This window comes from Lontra canadensis, unplaced genomic scaffold (genome assembly GCF_010015895.1).
Source record: "Lontra canadensis isolate GAN:19392208 unplaced genomic scaffold, GSC_riverotter_1.0 scaffold8, whole genome shotgun sequence".
Taxonomy (NCBI): Eukaryota; Metazoa; Chordata; class Mammalia; order Carnivora; family Mustelidae; genus Lontra; species Lontra canadensis.
Genome location: NW_022631002.1, coordinates 4,541,301 through 4,554,146, shown reverse-complemented (window position 1 = coordinate 4,554,146; position 12,846 = coordinate 4,541,301). Strand labels below are relative to the sequence as shown.

Here is a 12,846-nt window from a genome sequence, read left to right as displayed (position 1 = left end):
TATGTCCTTAAATACGAGGACCCGACGGAGAGCCACGGGCAGGAAGGACTCCGAACCAGGCGTCCCGGCCAGAGGAAGTGCCCTCGGTGGACAGGAGGTGGGCAGCTCCCCGGTGCGACCTGGTGGCCCCCGGTCGCGGTGGTGTTCAGGGGACTGTCCAGGCTCTCTGCACCCTCCGAGTGCCACAAATTCTTGATTAAGTAGTTGGGTTTTTTTTTTAAATCATATTCGTAACATCTTTACTGCTGCAAAGCCAGTCTCTCCATAAATGTGATGTATCAAATCTTAGCACACTGGGGCCACCAACCTGTTCCACCTGTGGGACGGGGGACTCTCAGCCCTGCTAAGCCCCGAGCAGACCCAGGCCGGCCCTAGCTCTGCTCATCTGAAGCACACCAGGAGAGCGGTCTGCTCTGCAGCCTTCTCTCTGCATGAGTCAGCTCTCCCGCGGTACTGCGCAGCCGCAGAAACGCGCCGGCTTGTCGAAACAGGCCTCGGACATCCCAAACCCCTTGTTCCCAATATCTGTGATCCTCACAGCAGCCTCGTCGCTCAAAGTGGAGAGTTTAGCCCGAGACCTCGGGATCACGCAGCCAGCCCCGTCCAGGGAAGCAGCTGGCGGCTGACCTTCCGCAGGGGGGATGTGAAGAACCGGGAACACCCCCGGGCAGGGGGAGCACCTTGGAGGGCCTCCGGGACCCCCAGCACGCAAGAGACATTGATCAGCCAACACGCCACGCCTCTGCCCCTTCCAGCCGCAGCCCCACTCCTGCACCGGCACCAGCCAAGACCAGAGAAACGGTCCGGATCTTTGGCTTCAAGTCCCTGCACCAGAAAGCCCCTTAAGGGCCGGGGTGCGGCAGGAGGGGCGGCCGCTGCTGCTGGAGAGCAGAGGGAGGGCTGGGTGCGAGCAGAGATTAGGTGAGGGTGGCACCTTCTCTCCATCATCAAGTCCTTCCCTTCCGGCCACGGAAATCTGGGCAATTCTCCCAGGACCAAGTATAGCTTCCCGCAGGGCTGGTGGAACTTACGGGTGACACAGAGATCCAGGCGTCGTGCCTGGGCCCCCCCAGACGTGACTGTGTTCAGGCATCATTGTTCTCCCTGTGACCTCCACACACAAGCAAACCATAGCTTTACACAGGCGTCCTCTTCCACTTCTGTCACTGCTGAGGACCACTGGTGACCACGGAGGCTGGGACATGCTTCATTTGAACCCAGATACAGGTTCCCAATCCGGACGTCATCCCTTGGGAGCTGTGTGGCCGTTACTGAGTGGACGCAGCGTGAACGCATCCGTTTTAATTTATAAAACAGATGGAAGCTAGCAAACGAGTTCTTTCATTCTGGAATTTTCCATGTTGGCCCTCCACATGAGATTTTTCTTGTGTGTGTTTTAAAAGCCTCTGTGGCTGCAGGGAGAAAACGTTTGGAAATGTCGGACGCGATGATTCGTGGGTCCTTCAGAAAGGCCATGGCGAGCCTGGACTCTGGGCAGCGTCCTCCCTCTGCTACTCCCGTGCCGGTGACGCCTCCGGGTTCTGCCCACTCCAGCACCTCTGTTTCAGAGCTGTCGTTCGCTTCTCTTTCTGCAGCTCCGTCCAGAAGATTCCGGTACGTAGAGAAGGACATTTGCCCCGTCCTGGGCCCCAGTAGAGGGGCGTGGGGGGGTGGGGTCATCTGTCAGAGATGCCCCAGATGCCTACAGGCCTGATGCACTGGATCCGCTCCCACACCACAGATGGGGACACCTAGTCTTCCGGAGGCTCAGACCTTGGCTGCCAGCCGCACCTGTGGCAGGTTCTCGGGTCGTGGTGCTGGGCTGACAGCAATGGCCCCTGTCCCCAGTCCCCAGACCAGAGCTCAGAAGCAAACCTGTGCCTCTCACCCAGCTTCCTCTTGCCCGGGACTCACCTTGGCAAGATGTGCCCATTTTCTTGGTGTTCCCCCAAGGCTGCGGGTGCCCCAGTAGAGTCTCTGTAGACGGGGGGGGCGGCGGACTGAGCCAGGCCAGGGCCCTCGGGGCAGCACTGCTCTGAGACTCCCTCCCCCGACCCCCAGCCAGCACAGGGTAGGACTTTGTGATGCGACAAACAGGACAGCGTGGACTCTTGTGCCCCTGCTCTCCTGTTGCTACATTCAAGTCGGGGCAGGGGTGTCCCCTGAAGGAGGACCAGCTGCACTGTGCCCGCTCCTCCCCAGCCAGCCCTGGTCTCCTGTCACCCTGCAGCACCCAGCCTGTGTGTCACCAGGTAAGGAGGGGGCTTTGGCAGGGAGGGGCAGAGTGTCTCTGGGGGAGCTGGGGGTCTGGTATGGGGGCCTCACCTGGCCAGAGAGGAGGATGAGGCTCCCGAGAGGGGGCAGCGAGGCCCTCTGGCCCTCCAGCCCCGGAGCAAGCACGCGTGCGTGAGCCCCCGCCTGCTGTACAACCTGCTGTTGTACCATCTTGGGAAAGCGCCGTGACCCCGGAGCCTCAGTCTCCCCAGCAGTAAAATGGGCTAACTCTGGTCCCACCCGCATGGAGCTCGGCCATGGGTGGCCCCAGCGCATAATGACACATAATGGCACATACGTGCCCAAGCTGCTCGCAGCAAGACATTGACCTTGGTCGTCAGGCCCTGTCGCAGCTAGACGAGGGCTCTCCTCAGGGCGCTCACCCCTCCCAACTCCCAGCACCACACCCTCCTCCACCGGCCACGCTGGGGCCCGGCAGAGGCGGACAGGGGCAGGTCAGCCCTCAAGCCTCCGTCTGTCTGGATCTTGGGCCTCTCACCTCGGCTCCGGTTTCCTGACTCAGAGTCTCTGAAATCAGGCTGGAGCCTCACATGTGGTGAGGAAGCTCCCCAGGGGGCCCCGCGCTCCACTGCCTGAACCTCAAGTCCGGCGGAGGGACCACAGATCCGGCAAGGTCACCCCATCCCACCTCTGCAGCCTCCCCACAGCCAGGAACGCTGTGGCCTCTCGGGCTCCTGACTGTTCTCAGAAGGTTCTCGCTTGACTTTCACTTGCGCTTTTCCCCTGGCCGGGGTTTCTCTGTCCAGCCAACCCCGTTGGAGACTCGGCCCGGGCACTGCCTCCCCCTTCCTGCCTGGAGACGCAGGCTGCGATCTGACACCCCTCCCGTCCTTCCTCTGAGTGTCCTGGCCGCCGGAAAGAATCAGCTCGGAGATCACTGAACCCCCCGCGCAAACCCAAGTCCCAGGCCTGGGTCCCGCCCCTCCACGGCCTCCGGTTCCGCCCCAGAGAACACACAGCTGGGCTGGGCAGGGTCCAGACCTCAGTTAGCCCTGGGCTCTGCCGGCTGCCCCAGCCCTGCTCTACCCGAGTTCTCGGCCTGTGCTTCCCCAGGCCCTGGCCTTGGTCAGAGGCCCCTCATTTATGCCTTTCAGCTGCTCCGCCGAGATTGGGCTCTTCTGGTTTCTGACCCAGCCTTGCCGTTTACTGAAGGGGGCATGACCATGGGAAGGTCATGTGCCTCAGTTTCCTTGTCTGTAAAATCCTGTAATGGCAGCTCCCAGGAGGGGAAGCTGCGGCGCATTGTGCTGTAATGCAAGGGATGCGCTGAGCCTCCTGGTGGGGTGAGCGGAGCATAAACAGCGCCGCCCTTCCCAACCCTGGCCTTAGGTGTTCTGGGGATCAGCGTGGCTCTGCATCACTGCACTCACACGGGGGGCCTCGCCCGCGATTGGGAGAACGTGGGCTGCTCTGCAATCCCTTTTCCCGTTTGAAGCAGCCTCCAAGGTTGACAGCCTAGCGCGGGGGTTTGGAGGCTGCCGCCCCGGGCAATGAAGCTGAGCACAGCCAGGCCACACCCCGCACCCGCTCCCCTTGTCCCCAACTTCTGACAACTCCGTCTTGGGCAGACAAGAAGCTGGGAAGGTGTTCCTGGGGGCGGGGACCAGGCGCCACCTACCATGTTCCCCCGAACCACCTTCCCTGCCTCCCCAATCACAAGACAGAGAGCAGGTGTACTGCTGGGCGGGAGCCTGAAGCTCTGGAGGAAAAGTGGTCCTGGACAAAATCACCTTTAGGTCAGACGTTCACGTGCCTGCAGTCCCTTCTGTGTGAGTGGCCAGGGCAGTGGTACCGTGTAGACACAAGCGGGGGGCTTAGAGCAGCAGAAACCTATCTTCTCCCAGGTCTGGAGGCCAGAACCTAAGATCACAGTATGGGCAGGACCATACCCCACAGTATGGGGGAGGCCCCCTCCTGCCTCTCCCAACTCTGGGGGCCCCAGGCTTCCCTGGCCTATGGCCTCATCCTCCAAGCTCTGCCTCCGTGGACCCATGGCTTCCCTGTGTCTGTCAAGTTGCCTTCTCTTTCTCCTCTTTTTTTTTTTTTTTTTTGTCAGAGAGAGCGAGCACAGGCAGACAGAGTGGCAGGCAGAGGGAGAAGCAGGCTTCCTGCTGAGCAAGGAGCCCGATGTGGGACTCAATCCCAGGACGCTGGGATCATGACCTGAGCCGAAGGCAGCCGCTTAGACAACTGAGCCACCCAGGCATCCCTTTTTTTTTTTTTTCCCCTCTTTCTTTTTTTTGGTTTTTAAGATTTTATTTGTTTGACAGAGACAGCAGAGAGAAGGAACACAAGCAGGGGGAGGAGCAGGCAGAGGCAGAGGGAGACGCAGACCCCCCGCTGAGCAGGGAGCCCGATGCTGGGACCCTGGGACCATGACCTGAGCCGAAGGCAGCCGCTTAATGACTGAGCCCCCCAGGCGCCCCTCGCCTTCTCTCTTAAAAGAACACCTGTCTTTGGACAGGGCCTGTGCTGAATCCGTGAGGGTCTCATCTCTAGATCCTTAATGGATTATATCTGCAAAGATCCTTTTTCCGAATACCGGTCACATACAGGTTCCTGGGGTTAGGACTTGGGCGTGTCTTTGGGGGAACTACCCTTCGGCCTGCGCTCCTGTGTCCTCTCTGTCCGCGGTGGGATGGGGTCTCGGCTCTGCCCCGGAGAGAGTGTGGGGTTTGCATTCAACGTGTGCTGGACGAGCTCGTGCTCCCCACTAGCCATGCCTGCTGCCCCCTCCTGCCGCTCCCCAAGCTACTTGCCGGGAGATGGCGGGCGCAGGGCTAGCCTAGCCGACTCTGGGCATCTGTGACAGAAAGTCCCACAGAGGGCACCCGGACTGACCCTTGACAGACGAGAGCCCTGACACCCGGGCTTTGCCTGGAAGCTTCTTTGCTCCCGCCCTTCACCCCCGCACCCTGCCACTTCCGGGACCCTCGCTGACCGTCACAGCGGCCTCTAGTCTTGGTCCTTTGGGCCGTCTGTGTTCTGCAATCCCCACAGGGGCCCTCCCTGCCCCAGGAGCCCTCTGCCACTCCCCCGAGACTCCCCTCTCTGCTCTGTGCACCTCTAGCCCCTCTGGCTTCTGCCTTTCCCACCTCCAGCCCCGCAGGCAATCTCCCTCTCGCCCAGCGTCCTCCGGCTGATGCCTTCAGCCTTTCTTCCCTGCCCTTGCCAAAAACCTCCCGTGACGGGATCGAGGTGTCTGTGCCGCCCCCACCCCACACCCATCGTCAGTTTCGCGCCTGGTCTTTGCTGGCTCACCGTCCCCTCCTCTGATCTCTGAGCCCCACCAGGCACAGGCAGCATGGTCCGTCCCCCATGCTCCTGGCCCTCGCCCACACAGAGCACCAGCTCCACACTGGCTGAATGAATGCAATGTGACCCACCCCAATTCCATGGCCAGAAAGCGGCTCCCACGCTGGTGTTCTTAGCCTCCACGTGCAGGAAAGCCACGTGACCACTCCCAGAGTGCCAGGGGCCTTAAGGCACCATGCAGGAGCTGACTTCTCTGATGCTGTGCCTCCAGTGACAGAAAGGTCAGTCCCAGAGGAAGGAGCCCAGGAGAGAGCTGCCCTGGTGATCTCCTGCATAAAGGTCACCCATAGGCTCAACTTATATAATGATATTTTTGGAGCACCTGCTATGTGCAAGCCCTAAGTGGGAACAGAACAGAAAACACCCTGGCTTCGGGAAAATTGCATCCCCGTGTGGGTGTCCAGACAAACAAATGAATAAGTAAGCATGAAGTGCGTGAAGAGGTGGTGAGGGCATATAGAGAAACAGCTGGATAAGAGGGTGGGAGATACTCTTTTATACAGGGTGTTCTGGTCTCACTGGGAAGACATTTGAGCAGAGACTTGAATGAACTAAGGGAACAAGTCCCGTGGATGTCTGAGAGAAGGGCATTCTCAGTCCAGGGAACAGCAGGGGCAAAGGGCCTGTGGCGGGGTTGTGCCGAAAGCAGCCAGAAGGCCAGAAGGGCAGGGCCGTGGGAGGCGTCAGGTGAGGAGGGCAGGTCAGAGAAGACTGGTTTGGACCCCTGGCAAGAGGGAGGTCCTCAGAGGGCTAGGGACACTGTCTGGCTTTGGGTGGTGTGGTCATCCCAGTGGCTGGGTGGAGGACGGGCTGTGGGCTGAGCAAGACCGGGTGCCACGGGCTCCCTTCAGTCGGGAGGCCATGTGGCAGAGACTTGGCGGCTGCAGACGTTGTTCAAGGTGGTCAAACTCCAGATGGTTTTGCAGGCAGGGGGGTTGCTGATGACTTGGGTGTGAATGGAGGAGTCAGCCTTGACTCCGAGCAGCTGGAGGGAAGGAAGGGCACTTCCGGGGAGCCGTCCTGGGCCCCACAGGGAACTAAGGACGGGGAGGTCTGGCCTCTGAGTCTCCCTTTCCCCCTGGCTGTAGCTTCCCTCCACCAGTTGCTGCCTGCCCCTTCCTGTCCCCGCCAGAGCCCGAGGATCACGCTGAGGGACACTCCAGCTCCTTCCCACCTGGCAGGAGGCAGCAAGCCTGCCAGGGCACACACAACCTGCGGGGCCGGTGGGGGGCGGCGTGCAGGCTCGCCAAATCCTCCTTCCAGGGATGTGGTCACAGTGGTAGGGACGCAGAAACTCCCAATTAGGGGCCTGGAGAGGATCCAAAAACCCTGGGCCTCTGCCAGCTGCAGACTCTTCCGGATCAGGGTGTATATACAAGGGAGAGGTGGGAGGGAGCAGTCAGAATGGAAAAGACCCAGAACCCCAAGCCGGTTGACCTGGTTTCTAGGCCCAGCTCTGTCTCCTGGGCTCCTCCATGGAGAAGGAGGGTGAGGAGGAGGGGAGGAGGGCAAGGGAGGGGGACATTTCTGCGAGCTTATCATATGCCAGGCTTTGTTGTCCATACACTGTGCCCTTCCCAGTCCTGTGCAATGGTCGCTATTTTTGTCCCCATTTTACCAGCGAGGAAACTGAGACCCAGAGCCATTAAGTTGCTTGCCCCAGGTCACTCCGTTAGGAACCGGCCCCCGAAGCGTGTTGCTCACCACACGGCCTCTCAAAGCCCCGTGTGGCCGGCCTCCACCCACCACACCGTCATGCCCCGTTCCCCAGCCCCAGTCCCACTGCGGTCCTCACACCAAACCTGCCAGCCCCAGGGCCTTTGCCTGTGCTGTTCTCTGCCTAGAGTGCTCTTCCTGTGGCTGACTCTCCGCCCATGCCCTGTGGGTATCAGTGGAAATTCACTTCCTCAGAGACATTCCCTGACCACCCACCTTCCCCCACATCCAGGCATCGTCTTTCTCCCCCGTGCAGCTCGGAATACAATGGTGAGCCCCGAGACCAAGGTCCTCCCTGCGGCCTTGCCTGGGGGACCCAGCCCCTGCCACCAGCTTCTGCCCACAGGATTGTCCTGACCCCTCACCTCTCTCCCACCTCTTGAATATGCATGATCTCCTTGAACTGTGCCTCAAGCTAGCTGGTCTCGCCCACACCCGCACCTCGGGAGTCACTGGTCTGGTTGAAAGACTTGGGCCTCTCTCAGCCTCACCAGCATCTTCAGCCCATCCTCAGGGAGCCTTTCCTGAAGTGACCGCCCCGCAGGGCACTTGTGAAACCAGAATGGCTTCAATGACGAGCCCTAAATTGACAGAGCTGAGGGCAGCTGTGACCCATGGAGCCACTCTCCAAGGAGTGCCTGCCACCTCTCAGTCTATGGCAGGAATTCTCCAGGAAGAGCATGCCTAGTATGAGCCCCTGAAGACCCAGTCTGGAACCTTCTGGCCATATGGGTTCCTCTTTTCCAGACATTTTCCAATTTTCTGTTAAGATGTGGGCTCAAAACCAAATATCATTGATCGTGCCCAAACAGTACCTTCACCTCCACCTTCTATGGGTGATGCCCCTAGTAATGTGACCCCAGATTGCAACACAAAGTCCCTCCCCTCTTGCCCCTCCCACCAATCCCAGATCTAGAAAAACGGTTCTCAACTCTGGCTGACCATGGGGAGCACCCGGGGAGTTCTTCAAACTCCGAGCACCTGAGCCACACCCCACACCAATTCAATCAGCAAGTGTCTGTGGAGTAGGAGACCAGGCTGGTATCCCGGGCCTTGCAATCCTCCAAGCCCCAACCACTGTATTTGAGTCGCTGAATCCCTGTTCTCTCCAGGCCTCAAGGGTGACAGTCGTTGCTTAGGTAAATGTCTAGCCAAGGGTTCCCAAAGTGTGTCCCAGGAAACACTGGTTCTGCAAAAAGAAAGGGTGTGTGGGCAGTGAGTTTGAGAAATGTTGCTCTAAAGCCACCCCCTGCACGAGGTTATCCGATGAGTCACAGGGGAAGGCAAAACACCTGAAATCAAGCTTCCTGTAGAACTAACCAGAAGGTCTGTTCCAGGAGAGCGTGTGGGCCCTTGTCCAGCAGTCAGTCAATCCATAGATATGGCCAGCACGCCCTGAGCCAGGCCCTGGACCACGGGGCATGTGAGCCCTCGGTGCGGCTGGCCTCGCCACTCCATACCCCAGCTCCCAGCTCACTTTTTCGCTCAGGTGGGCGCTGAGCTGAGGGGGGGGGGGGGAGGGTGTAACACAGGTGTCCTGTCCCCACGGAGCCAATCGGAGGCCATGGAGGGCTTGGAGGGGTGCCTCCGCCCTGGTCAGCTGGCAGGAGGGACGAGGCCCTAGCTCGAGTTCTGGGGACCCAAGTGGTGGGGAGGCCTCCGTGAAACTCCATAAGCATTTGCTTTTTTATGTTTGAATTTTACCTACGTGCTGACCAGGCGTGCTCCGTGGAAACAGTACGGTCCTCAAAGTGCAAGTGGGTGTGGAGAGAGCAGTGTGTCCCCAGGCACCCAGCTCACCACCTGGGAGAGAGCCTCCCTGTCCTGCCCCTTGCGCATCCTTCCTCCCCCCACCCCCCACTCCGCCTTCCTTTTCTCCCTCCTGCCTCTACTCTGCGTTCTTCCCTTCCCCTGTCTTGCACACACCGGGGCAGACCTGTTTTCCCTCACAATCACAGGGCACCTCTCATGTCGTTCCAGAAAGCATGGCTGCAAAATGCTCCATTGTAAGAACGTGCCAGAACCTATTTAACGAGTCTCTTAACGATTGGCATTTGGTCCCGTCCCGTTTTCGGCTCTTCTCAGCAACGCCGCAACGAATCAGTCTAGACAGACATCACTTCAGATGGGTGCAAATCCGTGTCTAAGACAAGGGATGGTCCGGTTCACGGCCATGGGCATTGTTACCCCGACAGACGACAGACGGTCATTCCAGCTGCCACAGCCGCCCACGAGGACGCCTGAGGGGTGCAGTCCCTTTTATAAGGAATGCCTTTCTGTCCTAGAAAAACTCCCCACGCCCCCAGGGTTTTCTGGTTTCTGGTGTCGGAATCATTTCTTCCAATGACATCTTGTGCAGAAGGTTGAGAAGTAAAAGAAAGAGGGGGCAGGTAGGCTGTAGTGCAAACAGGGGTGGGTATCTCCTCCGTTGTCTGCCACTCCCAGGACACCCTTTAGGGGAGCCAGGAAGGGAACAAGAAGCATTGGGGCACCCTGGGGATAGCAGAGCAGGAAGGGACAAGGGGGGAGAGTGTCACTGGAGTGGAGGGAGACCTGGGGAGAGGAATCAGGCTGACACTGGCCGCAGTGTCTTCTCCGGGCGGCTACGGCCGACGATGTGTCACCAGGCCGACACTGCACCCAGACCCGCTCGTGCCCACTCACTTGCCAGAGCTGATTGTGACCTTTTCAGGAGTTTTGTGAGCCGGTTATGAAATACCCCCATGTTTAAAAATTATATGAATTGTATTCCAAACAAAGATAATCCATCCTTTGAACTCCTCACTTCCTGATGATTTTGCGGCATTTTGCCACAAGCTGTGATCATGATGTCATCTATGCCCGCGGCAGTCCTCCCGCACGCCTGTCCCCGACTTAGCGCGCAGAGCCGTCGCAACTCGACGCAGTAGCTTGAAACTGATGCTGGTGGCAACATTGACACCACAGTGAGTGACCAGCACTGTAAATTAGGGCTTTCCACCATGCCCCCGAGGCTGGCTGTTCAGGTTGGCCAGCGCTCTACCATGCCTTCTCCTCTCCCCTTCCCCCTCTGCCTTCTGCCCTCTGCCGCCCTGCTCCAGTCTGTCCTTGATGGAACCCAAGCAGAAGCCGGCCGGTCAGGGCACCAGGTTCCCGGGGCTCAGAGCAGGACAGAGAAGCTAGAGAACAGATGTGTGAGAAGCCAGTGGAAAAGAGTTGGCATGGGGGGCCCCTACCGACAGGGTGACTACAGACGCCTTGGGACCCCCCAGCTCCCTCCGTGTGGGACGGACGTTTGGGCACCGTCTCTACCCCCCATCAGCGCTGAGCCAGGCAGGCAGCTGGGAACTGGCTGGTCTGCTGGGGAGGCTCGAGCCGGTGCTCTGATTATGGATCAGACGACGTCAGGCCCGTGTAGCAGAACCTTCCACGTTCTTTAGAAGGACGATAGTGTCGTCTTACTCAAAGAAAGCGGTGTTCCCATTGTGTCTGATTCATCGCCAGCGCGCTCACGCGCCGGGAGTCGGGGCTCCTCACACCCGAGCTGCACCAGAACCCCTGGAGGGCTCGTGGGAGCAGAGGCTGACAGGCCAACCCCCCCCCCCCCACAACGACGTTCTGCCCTAGCTAATGGGGCATTGCCGGGGAAGGAATGCATAGTTTGGTCTTTCTCCTGGCTCCCGGCCAGAGCTCTTCCAACCTTTGTAGCTTTCTGACCCATAAAGAATCCTGAAGCATCTTTTATGGTGATAGTTGATCTTTGACCCCAGTTCCGACATAGACGTCCTCCTGCAATCTTTCTTGGGTGGGGGGAGTGCCTTTTGTCCCACTGAGGTGACCCAGAGTGGCTCCGGCACAGCAGCCCCACCCCCCCATCCTCCTGGGAGGGGCGGTGGGGACAGGACACCGGGCTCATTGTCCATCCTGCCTGTGTGACAAAGCGTCCCTTAAAGTCCCTAAGGTGTAGGGCTTGGAGGGCTTCCAGGCTGTGAGCACATCCACGTGCCAGGGGGTGGACACACCTGGGCTCCACAGGGGCAGGAGCTCCTGTGCTCGGGACCCTCCCGGACCTCACCCTGCGTCCAGGACCACAGCCATTGTAATGAACCAGTAATCGTTAGTTGCACCGTTCTCCGGTGTTCTGGGAGCCACGCTAGCAAACTAGTGAGCCTGACGAGGGGGTCGTGGGAACCTGCGATTGCAGCCAAGGCAGAGTGTGGGTCAGGGCATCTGTGGGGCTGAGCCCCTCACCCGCGGGGTCTGGGCCAGCTCCAGCTGGTGTCAGAACGGGTGGAGCTGTGGCAGAGGAGAATTGGTCGGTGCAGGAAACACCCACACATCTGGTGTCAGAAGCAGCGGGGGCTTGAAATAAAGGAACGAAGCAGGTTTCCTAGACAGTGCATCTGGGATGGGGTCCGAGACCTTCCTGAGCTCCCAGATGCTGATGCATGAAAACACACTGCCCCGAGGGGGCCCACCTCTAAGGCTCCCCCCACAAATAGGAAGTGGCTCGCCGTGTTATTGCACCAAGCCCAGATGTGTGGCCTGGTGGACCAGGGGGACATTCGTGGGCTGGGGTTTGCCTTGATCAAAAGGCCAGGTGGCCTCGAGAGGGGACCCAGCAAGGCCCAGGAGACAGGGAGGAGGAGTCTGGAACAAGCCAGGGAAGGCAGAGACCAGAGGGAACAGCCTGTGTGATTCCTTTTACAGCAAGTCCAACAACAGGCAGCACTAACCTGTGGGGAGAAAATTCGGAGGCGGAGCTGGGTGTGTCGCATGCCTCGGTCTCGGTGGCGGCCCGGCGGGCGTCCGTGTCTACCAAACACCGTCGAGCTGCACACGTGAGCCGTGTGCCTGCTTCACCAGCCGGGGGTCACACCTGCCTGCGTGTCCACCCAGCCTCGGCCTCGCTGATTCAGTAATTTCGTGGTTACAGCGGCCTCCTGCCCCCGAGACCCTGGCTGGGAGCAGCAGCCGCCGTCCCCACCCCAAGGCAAACTCGGGGTGCTCAGGAGAGCCTGAGCAAGTTGTGGCTTATAGGAGGCGGGAGAACATGGGGCCAGAGATGCTGGCCAGGGCCTAGGGCACACCAGTGGGTCACCAAGATGCCCTAGGGAGATTTGAGAGGCCCAGGAGGCTGTCCCTAGGATGGCAGTGGAGGGACGTGTGCTCCAGGCAGAAAGGACAGTTCGTCTGGGAGGACAGAAGTGACACGTGTTCAGGGAACTGTGAGCCTCGGGGCTGGCTACAGTGTGAGGCCGGAGGTGGGAGCGAGCCCGAGACTTGGCTGGGGAGACGAGCAGGGCTGCTGGGGCAGGGCCTTTCTCCCCTTAGGGCAAATGCCACCTGCAAAGCACTGACGGGCCAGGCCGCTGGGTGTTGGGGCTGGTGGGGTCCAGCGCAGGGGCGGCACCAGTCCCCTAGAACAGGGGGGCACAGCTTCTGGAAAGCGATGTGTGGTTTCTAATAAGCTTGCACACTCTCCCTCCCTATGACCCAGCCGTCCGACTTCACCCCAAATAAACGAAAGCAGATGTCCCC

The 12,846-nt window shown here is 59.6% G+C and overlaps 1 protein-coding gene across 1 annotated transcript in view; it reads left to right on the top strand.

Moving 5' to 3' along the window:
- Nucleotides 1-1,576: 1,576 nt before the first annotated feature.
- OSGIN1 (oxidative stress induced growth inhibitor 1) overlaps nt 1,577-12,846 on the top strand; it is a 31,598-nt gene continuing 20,328 nt past the window's right edge. Inside the window, 2 exon segments of the mRNA XM_032853859.1 lie at nt 1,577-1,614; nt 2,062-2,252. The gene's annotated coding sequence lies outside the window, so the exon portion shown is untranslated.